Source organism: Oncorhynchus tshawytscha, linkage group LG24 (genome assembly GCF_018296145.1).
Source record: "Oncorhynchus tshawytscha isolate Ot180627B linkage group LG24, Otsh_v2.0, whole genome shotgun sequence".
Classification (NCBI taxonomy): Eukaryota; Metazoa; Chordata; class Actinopteri; order Salmoniformes; family Salmonidae; genus Oncorhynchus; species Oncorhynchus tshawytscha.
The window spans coordinates 17050055-17056054 of record NC_056452.1 but is presented as its reverse complement, the minus strand read 5'-3'; positions in this window follow the sequence as shown (position 1 = coordinate 17056054).

Genomic DNA, 6000 nt, shown 5'->3' with positions numbered 1-6000 from the left:
TAGTTTTTTGTTTTTCATTCAAAATATACCTTGATTAGATAAGTATTAACCCCTTGAGTCAATACATGTTAGGAACTCCTTTTGGCAGTGATTACAGCTATGATTCTTTCTGGGTAAATCTTTGCATACCTGGGTTTGCGCAATTTTTTCCTGTTATTGTTTTCAAAATTCTTCAAGCTCTGTCAAGGTGTTGGAGATCATGTCTAGACAGCAAATGTCTGGATTTGGATTTTCAAGTAGATTTAGGTCAAAACTGTAACTTGAGACACTCAGGAACATTCACTGTCTTCTTGGAAAGCAACTCCAATGTAGATGTTGTAGGTAATTGTGTTGTAGTTTATTGTCCTGCTGAAAGGTGCATTCCTCTTTCAGTGTCTGTTGTAAAGCAAACTGAAGCAGGCTTTCCTGTAGGATTTAGCCTGTTCTTCAGCTCAATCTCGTTTCTTTTTATTCTGAAAAACTCCAGTCTTTGCCGATGTCAAGCATACCCATACAATGATGCAGCCACCACCATACATGAAATAAGGAGGCAATTACTCAGTGAAGTGTTTTGTTGGATTTTCCCCCAAACATAAAACTTTGCATTTAGGCCAAAAAGAGTATTCCTTTGCGATATTTTTTTCTTCTTCAGTATTACCCTAGTGCCTTGTGTAATACAGGACGCAGGTTTTGGAATATTTTTTGTTCTGTATATTTTGTATTTTTCTATTCACTTTGTCATTTAGGTCATTATTGTGGAGTCACGACAACAGCGGTTCCCAAACTAAGGGTCGCGAACCCATGTGGGGTTGCCTGATATGAAAATGGGGTCATGGGAGAATTTCCCAAATCCTGAAAATATATATTTATATAACCAAAAAATATAAATTGTAATATTGTCTTCGTATCTCAAAATCATTGTTAATGTGGTTAACCTTAAAAATCATTCCCACAGTGAATGGCTAGGCCTGCTACGCTATGAAACTACACACTATTGCAGATGCTGTGACATTACCGGACACAATTCATATGGTGAAACAATGTGTGGGGAGGCAGAGGCACAGAAACCCACATCAACACCTTTGTCAGATAACACTGTTAAACAAAGAATTTATGCTATTGCTAGCAATCAAGAGGAAACTGACTGAACGTCTCAAAAACTCCCCAGCCTAAGCTCTCAAAATGGACGTTAGCTATGAGGGCCGAGATGCCCATACATTGACTTTTATTTGCTATACATGTAGGGGGATGCTATTAACGAGGACATATTGTTCTGTCTCACGATTCCCGAGCATGAAACGGCACAGGGGATCGAATGGTGGGCTTTTGTACAGATGGGGCTCCTACTATGACTGGACAGCGGGCAGGCCTCTGCACTCGGGTTGTGAATGTGTCCCTCTGCAATATGGAGGAATTGTATGAAACACCAAGAGCAACTGGCTGGAAAAGCGCTGAGCACGGAACTCGGAGAATATACTGCAGCAGGTAACTTTGATTGTAAACTACACTGTACATCAAACCACATCCACTGCGCGCACACCTGTTCGCAAAAACTATGTGGAGATATGTGATAAGAGCAACACAGTATTCTATTTCACACTGAGGCTTGGTGGTTATCGAGGGGGAGTGTTGGAAAGATTGTTTTGCATTGAGAGAGGAACTGTAAAAATAAAACTGACTTGGTTGACTTTCTCTGTAATGAAAAGAAAGAGAATGTGCGCCGGCGCTTCTGTGTTGTATTATTGTGTGTGTGTGTGTGTGTGTGTGTGTGTGTGTGTGTTTGTGTGTGTGTGTGTGTGTGTGTGTGTGTGTGTGTGTGTGTGTGTGTGTGTGTGTGTGTGTGTGTGTGTGTGTGTGTGTGCGCATGCGACTGTGTGTGAGTGTGTCACCTTCCTCGCCCTGTTACAGTCCCTAATGATGGCGGTGTGTAGCCTGAAGTGAGCCAACTACCCTCACAGTGGAGCGTGCCCCCAGGCTAGTGCCACAACTCTCTGTCAAAGCCTTCCTTCATCTTGTGTTACACCTGCCCGCTCCAAACACACACACACACACACACACACACACACACACACACACAACTTCCAATGACAAATAATTCATATTACGGCCGCCTGAAAGTTTGCCACATTATTAAGTAGGTTTTGGAACTTAGTGACATTCTGAGACAGTATAACACAGTCCCTGGCTGGGCGATTTTTAATGGCCGTCTCACTGAAAATAGTATTTTGATATGTTGTTTGTCACCTTCAGGATTCTCAGGGTAAATCCAACTTTAACAAATAAATAAATCAATAATGGACCTCTACAGAATGCTTTGAAGGAATGGAATAAAAGATATAGAACCTTGAATCCCTGAAAATACCTTGTCTCACATTTTGTTGTATACGCTGCATGTAGTAGTTTGCCATGTATATTTAGTTTTACACTTCACCAATGTCCACTCTTTGATTTGTACTAAATTTGTATGCACCCTAACCCTAACCCTATCCCTAACGCCACAACGACAATGGGAGTTATTCTATTCACATGACATCATTACTTCTAGTTTCAAGTTCACTTGTATGGTGACATGCCTTTCTTGCTCTTTCCCAACAATGCAGTAATCAATATCAGAAGTAAAAATATTATACTATAGAATAAAGTACAACAAAAACCCACAAGGAAAAGAAATACGAAGAACACGAGAAAGTAAGTAAGCTATATACAAGGGTGCATTTCCATGTAAAGGACCCATGAACACCAACATGGGAAGTTCATAGGAGCATATCTAATTGGGTGTCAGTAAGCTACAGTAAGAGTCTATCTTGGTGAAATTAAGGTATTTTCTAACAGTTTTCCACATGAAAAATTTGGCAAAAGTAAAGGCTTTGATATCTGGATGAACCGATGGAAAACATCAGTAGTGGAAAAAGTACCCAGTTGTCATAAAAGCAAAGATACATATCCGTCAGACTGCCAGATGGTGAAGTGTGATTCATCACGCCAGAGAACGCGTTTGTGTGCGGCTGCTTCACCATGGAAACTCATGAAGCTCCAGACGAACAGGTCTGACGTTGCTTCCAGAGGCAGTTTGGAACTCGGTAGTGAGTGTTGCAGCCGAGGACAGAGTTTTATGCGCTTCAGCCCCCGGGGGTCCCGTTCTGTGTGCCTGTGTGGCCTACCACTTCGCGGCTGAGCCGTTGTTGCTCCTAGACGTTTCCACATCACAATAACAGCACTTACAGTTGACAGGGGCAGCTTTAGCGAGGCAGAAATTTTAAGAACTGACGTGTTGGAAAGGTAACATCCTATGAGGGTGCCACGTTGAAAGTCACTAAGCTCTTCAGTAAGGCCATTCTACTGCCAATGTTACTGTATGTAGATTGCATGGCTGTGTGCTCGATTTTATACACCTGCCAGCAACACATGTGGCTGAAATAGCCAAATCCACTAATTTGAAGGGGTGTCCACATACTTTTGTGCATATACTTTGTTTCAAAAAGTGCGAATCAATCCCAGAACAACAGCAACGGACCTTGTGAAGATGCTGGAGGAAACAGGTACAAAAGTATCTATATCCACAGTAAAACGAGTCCTAAGAAGCCACTGCTCCAAAACCTTCATTAAAAAAAAGCATGACTACGGTTTGCAACTGCACATGGGGAATAAGATTGAACTTTTTGGATAAATGTCCTCTGGTCTGATGAAACAAAAATTGAACTGTTTAGGCATAATGACCATCGTTATGTTTGGAGGAAAATGGGAGGCTTGCAAGCCGAAGAACACCATCCCAACCGTGAAGCATGGAGGTGGCAGCATCATGTTGTGGGGGTGCTTTGCTGCAGGAGGGACTAGTGAACTTCACAACATAGATGGCATCATGAAGCAGGAAAATTATGTGGATATTTTGAGCAACATCTCAAGTCATCAGTTATAAAGTTATAGCTTGGTTGCAAATTGGTCTTCCAAATGGACAATGACCCCAAGCATACTTCCGAAGTTGTGGCAAAATGGCTTAAGGACAACAAAGTCAAGATATTCACAAAGCCCTGACCTCAATCATATAGAACATTTGTGGGCAGAACTGAAAAAGCTTGTGCGAGCAAGGAGGTCTACAAACCTGACTCAGCTACACCAGCTCTGTCAGGAGGAATGGGCCAAAATTCACCCAACTTATTGTGGTAAGCTTATGGAAGGCTACCCAAAACATTTGATTCAAGTTAAACAATTTAAAGGCAATGCTACCAAATACTAATTGAGTGTATGTAAACTTCTGCCCCTCTGGGAATGTGATGAAAGAAATGAAAGCTGTAATAAATAATTCTCTCTACTATTATTCTGACATTTCACATTCTTAAAATAAAGTGGAGATCCTAACTGATCTAAGACAGGGCATTTTTACCAAGATTAAATGTCAGGAATTGTGAAAAACTGAGTTGAAATGTATTTGGCTAAGGTGTATGTACACTTCCGTCTTCAACTGTACATAAAAGCATCAAAGTAAATGTAATCGCTCAAATATACTTAAGCATAAAAAGTAAAAGTATAAATAATTTCACATTCTTTATATTAAGCAAACCAGACAGCACCATTTTCTTGTTTTTTATTTATTTACGCATAGCCATGGGCACACTCGAACACACATCATTTACAAATGACTCATGTGTGTTCAGTGAGTCTGCCAGATCAAAGGCAGTGGGGATGACCAGGGATGATGTGTGTGAATTGGACCATTTTCCTGTCCTGCTAAGCATGCGAAATGAGTACTTTTGTGGGTCAGGGAAAATGTATGGAGTAAAAAGTACATTATTTTCTTCAGGAATATATTGGAGTAAAAGTAAAAGTTGTCAGAATTATAAATAGTAAAGTACAGATACCCCCAAAAACGACTGAAGTAGTACTTTACACCACTGGAAAACATTTACCAGAAAAAGCATTAAAAGGTATCAGAAATACATCAAAACACAATGTTGATGTAAAGACCCCTGACAACTAATATCAACACATAATTAGCTTTGGAGAATTTAAAATTCTGTCAATTTAAGAAATATTGCCTTGTAATTCCGTTACCAAAAAGACACATTTTTAAAAGATATTTTCAAATTCCTCTCCCTCATGAGCAGGGAGGATAATGAAAGTTCACAGAAGTAACAAGTAACTGTAGACCTACCAATTAGATATAGTGATCAATTTTGTTTATGAATTACCCATAATTCCGTTACCAAATTCATCACAGTCACAAACCACAATTGGGTCACCTGCTACTGTCTCTTCCACTGGCATACTGTTATGTTCATCTCATCTCTTTTCTTTGCCTGCATTCCAAACACTTAACAGACACACCCTCTACCCTGAGCCCTCAAATTAAGTTGACACTTCTGATGACATATCATGAGGTCTGGCAAGTTTACACTTGCAGGGCAAGGGGCAAGGGAGGAAGAAATGAATTTGAAATGGACTGGTGTTGACTGGAAATTCGTCACTTGTTCTTCCCATGAAGATTGTGTTTTCAGCCACCGGTAGCTTGTGGGTGCTTTATATGCCCCACAGTCAATTATGATTGCATGTCTACTTATATTAACTATGTGATTATTAATATATGCCTACTGTATGATAGCTAGCAAATTAATTAGCTAACTAACGTTAGCCTGCTTAGCTGGAACTTCTGAGGAAGGAAAATGTTTAATTTCTGCAATTTCCAAAAGCTAACCAAACAAAAACATAATTTCTGTTATGAGACGTATTTGTGCATTAGTAGCACAATTTCTAACTTCTTTACATTTGTTTTTACTTTCACTAGTATGTTGACTCCATATTGATGTTGAGGTTTTAAGTTTCGGCTGACTTTTCTTAGCGGATGTACAATCATCACGAGTTGAATTATGGGGCGTTTCAGGCCCCGAGGGGCTTACATTGCAAACTTCCCTTGCTTGGCTAATCGTTTGGACCGACACCAAATATGGTTCCCCCAAGAGCAAAAGGCAAGAGAAAGTGGATGAGGGTGTGTCTTTTGAGTTTGAAACGCAGCCCTTGTCTTTCTGT